Here is an 11,417-nt window from a genome sequence, read left to right as displayed (position 1 = left end):
GTTCACTACAACATACAGCTAGTACAGTAGTTCAGTCTGTCCCCTACGACACACAGCTAGTACAGTAGTTCAGTCTGTCCACTACAACACACACAGCTCGTACAGTAGTTCAGTCTGTCCACTTCACTACAACACACACAGCTAGTACAGTAGTTCAGTCTGTCCACTTCACTACAACACACACAGCTAGTACAGTAGTTCAGTCTGTCCACTACAACACACACAGCTAGTACAGTAGTTCAGTCTGTTCACTACAACATACACAGCTAGTACAGTAGTTCAGTCTGTCCACTACAACACACACAGCTAGTACAGTAGTTCAGTCTGTCCACTACAACACACAGCTCGTACAGTAGTTCAGTCTGTCCACTACAACACACAGCTAGTACAGTAGTTCAGTCTGTCCACTACAACACACAGCTAGTACAGTAGTTCAGTCTGTCCACTACAACACACACAGCTAGTATAGTAGTTCTGTCTGTCCACTACAACATACACAGCTAGTATAGTAGTTCAATCTGTCCACTTCACTACAACACACACAGCTAGTACAGTAGTTCAGTCTGTCCACTACAACACACAGCTAGTACAGTAGTTCAGTCTGTCCACTACAACATACACAGCTAGTATAGTAGTTCAGTCTGTCCACTACAACACACACAGCTAGTACAGTAGTTCAGTCTGTCCACTACACTACAACACACACAGCTAGTACAGTAGTTCAGTCTGTCCACTACAACGCACACAGCTAGTACAGTAGTTCAGTCTGTCCACTACAACACACACAGATAGTACAGTAGTTCAGTCTGTCCACTTCACTACAACACACAGCTAGTACAGTAGTTCAGTCTGTCCACTACAACATACACAGCTAGTATAGTAGTTCAGTCTGTCCACTACAACATACACAGCTAGTACAGTAGTTCAGTCTGTCCCCTACACAACAACACACAGCTAGTATAGTAGTTCAGTCTGTCCACTACAACATACACAGCTAGTACAGTAGTTCAGTCTGTCCCCTACACAACAACACACAGCTAGTACAGTAGTTCAGTCTGTCCACTACAACACACACAGCTAGTACAGTAGTTCAGTCTGTCCACTTCACTACAACACAAACAGCTCGTACAGTAGTTCAGTCTGTCCCCTACAACACACACAGCTAGTATAGTAGTTCAGTCTGTCCACTACAACATACACAGCTAGTATAGTAGTTCAGTCTGTCCACTACAACACACACAGCTAGTACAGTAGTTCAGTCTGTCCACTTCACTACAACACACACAGCTAGTACAGTAGTTCAGTCTGTCCCCTACAACACACACAGCTAGTACAGTAGTTCAGTCTGTCCACTTCACTACAACACACACAGCTAGTACAGTAGTTCAGTCTGTCCACTACAACACACAGCTCGTACAGTAGTTCAGTCTGTCCACTTCACTACAACACACACAGCTAGTACAGTAGTTCAGTCTGTCCACTTCACTACAACACACACAGCTAGTACAGTAGTTCAGTCTGTCCCCTACAACACACACAGCTAGTACAGTAGTTCAGTCTGTCCACTTCACTACAACACACACAGCTAGTACAGTAGTTCAGTCTGTCCACTACAACACACAGCTAGTACAGTAGTTCAGTCTGTCCACTACAACACACAGCTAGTACAGTAGTTCAGTCTGTCCACTTCACTACAACACACACAGCTAGTACAGTAGTTCAGTCTGTCCCCTGCAACACACACAGCTAGTACAGTAGTTCAGTCTGTCCACTTCACTACAACACACACAGCTAGTACAGTAGTTCAGTCTGTCCACTACAACACAAACAGCTCTTACAGTAGTTCAGTCTGTCCACTACAACACACACAGCTAGTACAGTAGTTCAGTCTGTCCACTACAACACACACAGCTAGTACAGTAGTTCAGTCTGTCCACTACAACACACAGCTAGTACAGTAGTTCAGTCTGTCCACTACAACACACACAGCTAGTACAGTAGTTCAGTCTGTCCACTTCACTACAACCGGTTAGTCTCCCCAGTTGGTCAGCCCGGTTAGTCTCCCCAGTTGGTCAGCCCGGTTGGTCAGCCCGGTTAGTCTCCCCGGTTGGTCAGCCCGGTTAGTCTCCCCAGTTGGTCAGCCCGGTTAGTCTCCCGGGTTGGTCAGCCCGGTTAGTCTCCCCGGTTGGTCAGCCCGGTTAGTCTCCCCAGTTGGTCAGCCCGGTTGGTCAGCCCGGTTAGTCTCCCCAGTTGGTCAGCCCGGTTAGTCTCCCCAGTTGGTCAGCCCGGTTAGTCAGCCCGGTTAGTCTCCCTGGTTAGTCTCCCCAGTTGGTCAGCCCGGTTAGTCTCCCCAGTTGGTCAGCCCGGTTAGTCTCCCCGGTTGGTCAGCCCGGTTAGTCTCCCCGGTTAGTCTCCCCAGTTGGTCAGCCCGGTTAGTCTCCACAGTTGGTCATCCCGGTTAGTCTCCCCAGTTGGTCAGCCCGGTTAGTCTCCCCAGTTGGTCAGCCCGGTTAGTCTCCCCGGTTGGTCAGCCCGGTTAGTCTCCCCGGTTGGTCATCCCGGTTAGTCTCCCCAGTTGGTCAGCCCGGTTAGTCTCCCCAGTTGGTCAGCCCGGTTAGTCTCCCCGGTTGGTCAGCCCGGTTAGTCTCCCCGGTTGGTCAGCCCGGTTGGTCAGCCCGGTTAGTCTCCCCAGTTGGTCAGCCCGGTTAGTCTCCCCAGTTGGTCAGCCCGGTTAGTCTCCCCGGTTGGTCAGCCCGGTTAGTCTCCCCGGTTGGTCAGCCCGGTTAGTCTCCCCGGTTGGTCAGCCCGGTTAGTCTCCCCGGTTGGTCAGCCCGGTTAGTCAGCCCGGTTAGTCGCCCCGGTTGGTCAGCCCGGTTAGTCTCCCCGGTTGGTCAGCCCGGTTAGTCTCCCCGGTTGGTCAGCCCGGTTAGTCTCCCCAGTTGGTCAGCCCGGTTAGTCTCCCCAGTTGGTCAGCCCGGTTAGTCTCCCCAGTTAGTCTCCCCAGTTGGTCAGCCCGGTTAGTCTCCCCAGTTGGTCAGCCCGGTTAGTCTCCCCGGTTAGTCTCCCCAGTTGGTCAGCCCGGTTAGTCTCCACAGTTGGTCAGCCCGGTTAGTCTCCCCAGTTGGTCAGCCCGGTTAGTCTCCCCAGTTGGTCAGCCCGGTTAGTCTCCACAGTTGGTCAGCCCGGTTAGTCTCCCCAGTTGGTCAGCCCGGTTAGTCTCCCCAGTTGGTCAGCCCGGTTAGTCTCCCCAGTTGGTCAGCCCGGTTAGTCTCCCCAGTTGGTCAGCCCGGTTAGTCTCCCCAGTTGGTCAGCCCGGTTAGTCTCCCCAGTTGGTCAGCCCGGTTAGTCTCCCCGGTTGGTCAGCCCGGTTAGTCTCCCCAGTTGGTCAGCCCGGTTAGTCTCCCCAGTTGGTCAGCCCGGTTAGTCTCCCCAGTTGGTCAGCCCGGTTAGTCTCCCCAGTTGGTCAGCCCGGTTAGTCTCCCCAGTTGGTCAGCCCGGTTAGTCTCCCTGGTTCGTCTCCCCAGTTGGTCAGCCAGCTACTAACCTGTAGTTAAAGTCTTTGTCGTGTCCGTCCAGGAAGCGTTGGTACATCTGAGTCATGAACTCGTCCCTGAGCAGAGCTTTCTCCTGGGGTGTTGGCTCATAGCCCTCTGCCCCCAACCCTCCACCTGGAGGCACCACACACACAGTACCGTGAGACACACACAGACACAGTACCGTGAGACACACACAGACACAGTACCGTGAGACACACACAGACACAGTACCGTGAGACACACACAGAGACGTGATCTGAAGAGGTCAACACAGTACCGTGAGACGTGATCTAAAGAGGTCAACACAGTACCGTGAGACACAGAGACGTGATCTGAAGAGGTCAACACAGTACCGTGAGACGTGATCTGAAGAGGTCAACACAGTACCGTGAGGCACAGAGACGTGATCTGAAGAAGACAACACAGTACCGTGAGACGTGATCTGAAGAGGACAACACAGTACCGTGAGACGTGATCTGAAGAGGACAACACAGTACCGTGAGACACAGAGACGTGATCTGAAGAGGTCAACACAGTACCGTGAGACGTGATCTGAAGAGGACAACACAGTACCGTGAGACACAGAGACGTGATCTGAAGAGGACAACAGAGTACCGTGAGACGTGATCTGAAGAGGACAACACAGTACCGTGAGACGTGATCTGAAGAGGACAACACAGTACCGTGAGACGTGATCTGAAGAGGACAACACAGTACCGTGAGACGTGATCTGAAGAGGTCAACACAGTACCGTGAGACGGGATCTGAAGAGGTCAACCCAGTACAGTGAGACACAGAGACGTGATCTGAAGAGGACAACACAGTACCGTGAGATGTGATCTGAAGAGGTCAACACTGTACCGTGAGACGTGATCTGAAGAGGTCAACACTGTACCGTGAGACGTGATCTGAAGAGGTCAACACAGTACCGTGAGACAAAGAGACGTGATCTGAAGAGGACAACACAGTAACGTGAGACACAGAGACGTGATCTGAAGAGGTCAACACAGTACCGTGAGACACAGAGACGTGATCTGAAGATGTCAACACAGTACCGTGAGACGTGATCTGAAGAGGTCAACACAGTACCGTGAGACACAGAGACGTGATCTGAAGATGTCAACACAGTACCGTGAGACGTGATCTGAAGAGTTCAACACAGTACCGTGAGACACAGAGACGTGATCTGAAGAGGATAACACAGTACCGTGAGACGTGATCTGAAGAGGACAACACAGTACCGTGAGACACAGAGACGTGATCTGAAGAGGATAACACAGTACCGTGAGACGTGATCTGAAGAGGACAACACAGTACCGTGAGACACAGAGACGTGATCTGAAGAGGTCAACACAGTACCGTGAGACACAGAGACGTGATCTGAAGAGGTCAACACAGTACCGTGAGAAACAGAGACGTGATCTGAAGAGGTCAACACAGTACCGTGAGACACAGAGACGTGATCTGAAGAGGATAACACAGTACCGTGAGACACAGAGACGTGATCTGAAGAGGACAACACAGTACCGTGAGACGTGATCTGAAGAGGTCAACACAGTACCGTGAGATGTGATCTGAAGAGGACAACACAGTACCGTGAGACACAGAGACGTGATCTGAAGAGGTCAACACAGTACCGTGAGACACAGAGACGTGATCTGAAAGAGGTCACAGCACGTGAGACACAGAGACGTGATCTGAAGAGGTCAACACAGTACCGTGAGACGGATCTGAAGAGGACAACACAGTACCGTGAGACACAGTACCACATTACGCTATTCTACCTACATGGCCACATTACGCTGTTATTCTAACTACATGGCCACATTACATTACGCTGCTATTCTAACTACATGGCCACATTACATTACGCTGTTATTCTAACTACATGGCCACATTCACGCTATTCTAACTACATGGCCAGCACATGCTGTATATTCTAACTACATGGCCACATTACGTTGCTATTCTAACTACATGGCCACATTACATTGCTATTCTAACTACACGCCACATTACATTACGCTATTCTAACTACACGTCACATTACATTACGCGTTATTCTAACTACACGGCCACATTACATTACGTTATTCTAACTACATACACACATTACATAATACGCTGTTAATTCTAACTACATGGCCACATTACATTGATGTTGTTATTCTAACTACATGCACACATTACATTACGTTGGGTTATTCTAACTACATGGCCACATTACGTTGCTATTTCTAACTACATGGGCCACATTACGTTGCTATTCTAACTACATGGCCACATTACGTTGCTATTCTAACTACATGGCCACATTACATTACGTTGTTATTCTAACTACACGGCCACATTACATTACGTTGCTATTCTAACTACACTGCCACATTACATTACGCTATTCTAACTACACGCCACATTACATTACGTTGTTATTCTAACTGCATGGCCACATTACGTTGCTATCTCTAACTACATGGCCACATTACATTACTGCTATTCTAACTACACGGCCACATTACATACGCTTGCTATTCTAACTACATGGCCACATTACGTTGCTATTCTAACTACACTGCCACATCGCACAGACTACCTTTCAAACTGTTAGTCAACTGTAGTGAATGTTGGCAAACTATTTCCCTTGTTGAACGCACGCCTTAGATGCTGTGTCTTACCCTCCTCCCCCTCCTCCTCCTCCAGCTCTCCCCCCTGTCCTGCTCCTCCTGCAGCCGGCCTGGATCAGTCTCTCCTGGCAGGAGAGGAGGAGGGCCAGCTCCCCCTCTGCTCCCCCGGCCCCCGCTCCCCTGCTCCTCCCTGCATGGCCTCGAGGGAGCGGCGTAGCAGCTCCTCTGTCAGGTGTTGGCCGATGTATTGCTCATACAGTAGGGGCTCCTGGCTTCTCATCTGGTCCTCACTGAAGTACTGTCCCTCTGGGGGGATAGAGACATGTTGAAGTACTGGCCCTCTTGGGGGGGTTAGAGACATGCTGAAGTACTGGTCCTCTGGGGGGGGTTAGAGACATGTTGAAGTACTGGCCCTCTGGGGGAGGGGCTGTTAGAGACATGTTGAAGTACTGGCCCTCTGGGGGGATAGAGACATGTTGAAGTACTGGCCTCTGGGGGGGATAGAGACATGTTGAAGTACTGGCCCTCTGGGGGGGTTAGAGACATGTTGAAGTACTGGCCCTCTGGGGGGTTAGAGACATGTTGAAGTACTGGCCCTCTGGGGGGGGTAGACATGTTGAAGTACTGGCCCTCTGGGGGATAGAGACATGTTGAGGTACTGGCCCTCTTGGGGGGATAGAGACATGTTGAAGTACTGGCCCTCTGGGGGAGGGGTTAGAGACATGTTGAAGTACTGGCCCTCTGGGGGAGGGGTTAGAGACATGTTGAAGTACTGGCCCTCTGGGGAGGGGTTAGAGACATGTTGAAGTACTGGCCCTCTGGGGGAGGGGGTTAGAGACATGTTGAAGTACTGGTCCTCTGGGGGAGGGGTTAGAGACATGTTGAAGTACTGGCCCTCTGGGGGGGTTAGAGACATGTTGAAGTACTGGCCCTCTGGGGGGGGGTTAGAGACATGTTGAAGTACTGGCCCTCTGGAGGGGTTAGAGACATGTTGAAGTACTGTCCCTCTGGGGGGGTTAGAGACATGTTGAAGTACTGGCCCTCTGGAGGGGTTAGAGACATGTTGAAGTACTGGCCCTCTGGGGGGGGAGGGGTTAGAGACATGTTGAAGTACTGGCCCTCTGGGGGGGGGGAGACATGTTGAAGTACTGGTCCTCTGGGGGAGGGGGTTAGAGACATGTTGAAGTACTGGCCCTCTGGGGGAGGGGTTAGAGGCATGTTGAAGTACTGGCCCTCTGGGGGGGTTAGAGACATGTTGAAGTACTGGCCCTCTGGGGGTTAGAGACATGTTGAAGTACTGGCCCTCTGGGGGGGTTAGAGACATGTTGAAGTACTGCCCTCTGGGGGGTGGGGGGTTAGAGACATGTTGAAGTACTGGCCCTCTGGGGGTTAGAGACATGTTGAAGTACTGGCCCTCTGGGGAGGGGTGGGGGGTTAGAGACATGTTGAAGTACTGACCCTCTGGGGGGGGGGGGGGGGGGTTAGAGACATGTTGAAGTACTGGCCCTCTGGGGGAGGGGGTTAGAGACATGTTGAAGTACTGGCCCTCTGGGGGGGTTAGAGACATGTTGAAGTACTGGCCCTCTGGGGGAGGGGGTTAGAGACATGTTGAGTACTGGCCCTGGGGGGGAGGGGGTTAGAGACATGTTGAAGTACTGGCCCTCTGGGGGAGGGGCGGTTAGAGACATGTTGAAGTACTGGCTCTGGGGGAGATAGAGTTACGTTGAAGTACTGGCCCTCTGGGGGAGGGGGGGTTAGAGACATGTTGAAGTACTGGCCCTCTGGGGGAAGGGGTTAGAGACATGTTGAAGTACTGGCCCTGGGGGGGGGTTAGAGACATGTTGAAGTACTGGCCCTCTGGGGGAGGGGTTAGAGACATGTTGAAGTACTGGCCCTCTGGGGGAGGGGTTAGAGACATGCTGAAGTACTTGGCCCTCTGGGGGAGGGGTTAGAGACATGTTGAAGTACTGGCCCTCTGGGGAGGGGTTAGAGACATGTTGGAAGTACTGGCCTCTGGGGGGGGGTTAGAGACATGTTGAAGTACTGGCCCTCTGGGGGGGGGGTTAGAGACATGTTGAAGTACTGGTCCTCTGGGGGGGGGGGGGGGTTAGAGACATGTTGAAGTACTGGCCCTCTGGGGGAGTGGGGGTTAGAGACATGTTGAAGTACTGGCCCTCTGGGGGTGGGGTTAGAGACATGTTGAGGTACTGGCCCTCTGGGGGGGTTAGAGACATGTTGAAGTACTGGCCCTCTGGGGGAGGGGCGGCAGAGACATGTTGAAGTACTGGCCCTCTGGGGGAGGGGTTAGAGACATGTTGAAGTACTGGCCTCGGGGGGGGGATAGAGACATGTTGAAGTACTGACCCTCTGGGGGGGGGGGGGTTAGAGACATGCTGCAGTACTGGCCCTCTAAACAGAGAACATCCCTGGTCATCCCTACTGCCTCTGATCTGAGTGACTCACTAAACACACGTTTCGCTTGTAAATGATGTCTGAGTGTTGGCCCCTGGTGCCGTCTGGTTTGTAAATGATGTCTGGAGTGTTGGCCCCTGGTGCCGTCTTGGTTTACTTCATAAGGAATTTGAAATTATTTATACTTTACTTTTTTATACTTAAATATATTTTTGCAATTGCATTTACTTTTGATACTTAAGTCTATTTAAAACCAAACACTTTTAGACTTTTACTCAAGTAGCATTTTACTGGGTGACTTTCACTTGAGTCATTTTCTATGAATGTATCTCTACTACAGTATGAGAATTGGGTCTTTTCCACCGCTGATTACCAGTAGCTTGGCAACCTTGGACCGGGTGAGCATCAGTGTTTGAGTACCAGGTCTGTGATTGGTTGCTAGGCTCACTCCTCTGCAGCTCCCTGAGGGCAGCGTAGCGTTGGTTGCGTAATCTTCGGTCCTGTTGGTCCGTCCTGCTGCTCTCCTCCTCACCTCCCGCAGTAGTACTGCGCCCCGGGGGTCAGAAGTCAGATGGCAGAATACTGGACAGGTGCTGTGGCTCTGTGGCCTGTGGGAAAGGGTTAGAGGTCAGAGGTGATGGGACAGAGGGTTAGAGGTCAGAGGTGATGGACAGAGGGTTAGGAGGTCAGAGGTGATGGGACAGAGGGTTAGAGGTCAGGAGGTGATGGGACAGAGGGTTAGAGGTGATGGGGGAGCAGGGGTTGGTCATATGTCAGTTTCTATAAATACCAAGTTGTACTCAGGCCAGTTTCAGATACAGAGATACTGGGTGTGAATACAGTAAGTGAATGAGATGGCAAAGCATTTGTGTCTTAAAAACAATAAGTGTAAAGAATTTGTCTAAAAATATCGATTTCAAAAATACTTAACTTTCTAAGCTTTAATTTAATCAGTGGAGCCCAACTGAGACCAGTTCTCATCTTCAGAGACCCAACTGAGACCAGGGTCTCATCTTCAGAGACCCAACTGAGACCAGGGTCTCATCTTCAGAGACCTAACTGAGACCAGGGTCTCATCTTCAGAGACCTGGTCTGAGACCAGGGTCTCATCTTCAGAGACCCAACTGAGACCAGGGTCTCATCTTCAGAGACCTACTGAGACCAGGGTCTCATCTTCAGAGACCCAACTGAGACCAGGGTCTCATCTTCAGAGACCCAACTGAGACCAGGGTCTCATCTTCAGAGACCCAACTGAGACCAGGGTCTCATCTTCAGAGACCCAACTGAGACCAGGGTCTCATCTTCAGAGACCTAATTGAGACCAGGGTCTCATCTTCAGAGACCCAACTGAGACCAGGGTCTCATCTTCAATGGTGCCCTGAGACCATAAGTAAAAGAAAGACCAGCCCAGTCTGGGTCAGGGTTCGAGAAAAGAGGTACCTGGTATCGCTCCAGGAACACCAGGGGCTTGTCCGGTACTGTCCCAGCAGCTCCTCTCTCCGGGCTGGGCTACGGTCACTTGCCTCACCTACCTGCTGGCTCTTCACCTGAATACCACCTTTCACAGCCACCACCTCCACCATGGCACACACCGATGGGATCCGCCTGGGAAAACACACACGCCCACTTGTCTTCGCCACCTTGTCATTCGCGGTTGGTAGCTAGCTAGTTCACACATTAACATCATAGATGAAAGGGGCGAAGTCATCAATATTTTTGGTAACATCTGGTTTCTACGTCACTATCTCCTCCTTGTTGCTGCTTCTCACCTGGTTGTCCTGCGGCTCGTCCTCGGTGTGGGCGGTTTCAGAGCAGCTCGAAGCTGGTCCGGTTCCTCTGGGGTCGGGCTGTGGTCGCCGATCGGGCTGTGGTTGCCGGGGGTCTGGCTGTCTGCAGGCCACTGGTTCAACGCTGACAGGCAGACTGGGCTCGGGAACAGGGTCGATCTTCCCCACATGGCTGAGAGCACAATGACGACACCGCTATGGTCTAACTTAACTTACTAGCAATGTTAGCAGACGGAAGGTCCCTCTTTCTTGCGAAACGAGACTAATCTGATAAATATTGGTTGAATACAATTTTAGAATTTGACTGCATTTCAAAGTTTATAAACCTTTTGCATTTCTTGCTATTTCTAAATGTCGCTTCCTGGTCCGTCGTTGTTGTCAGTCCCCCGATTACCAAGGTACATCGCTCAAGGTTCCTACTTACGGTTCATGATTTTTTCTTATTTTTTTCTTGAACTTTTCCATTTATACAAACATATACGGAAGTTAAATGATACATTTAAATGTATATTTAACAAAGAACATAACCAAACACACAGGTTGAAGAATATATATTTGAATAAACGTCAGATCTTATACTGTATACAAAACATTCAATTATACATGTCATATCAGCAATGAGATTCAGGGCATGTTTGTTTTCTAACAAATGTCTATGTGTAGTGTATGTTAAGGCGTTTCTATGAACCCTCCGTTATGATTTCCAAATCAAGTTCTTCTCCAGAATAAAGACAAGTTGGAACTCAACTTTATTTTCAATTTAGTTTCTTTAATAGAATCTTATTTACACAGTATTTTGTCATTAATGTTTAGTAGCCAGGCAGTTACAATACTCTGCTTCCATCTTTACACAACGAACAACCTCTCCACTGTTACCAACACACTCATACTGCAGTACTGGGAGCCGTGGTCCTGTAGCCCACTGAGCTAAAGCCTCAAGGCATCAGGTCAGAGGTCACTCATCATGCGAGTGCAGTCATCTGTTATGTTCCACCAACGTCCAGTCTTCATCATATTTGACCTTCAACATTTAGTTTGATTTCATTTGTTTCTATGGA

At 50.3% G+C, this 11,417-nt stretch overlaps 1 pseudogene; it reads right to left on the bottom strand.

The window, feature by feature from the left end:
- Positions 1 to 3,260: 3,260 nt before the first annotated feature.
- LOC135536750 (coiled-coil domain-containing protein 97-like) lies at positions 3,261 to 11,203 on the bottom strand (annotated as a pseudogene).
- Positions 11,204 to 11,417: the final 214 nt, after the last annotated feature.

The sequence above is a fragment of the Oncorhynchus masou genome, unplaced genomic scaffold, assembly GCF_036934945.1.
Source record: "Oncorhynchus masou masou isolate Uvic2021 unplaced genomic scaffold, UVic_Omas_1.1 unplaced_scaffold_659, whole genome shotgun sequence".
Lineage (NCBI taxonomy): Eukaryota > Metazoa > Chordata > Actinopteri > Salmoniformes > Salmonidae > Oncorhynchus > Oncorhynchus masou.
The sequence above is the reverse complement of the archived record's forward strand: the minus strand, read 5'-3'. Positions and strand labels throughout refer to the sequence as shown.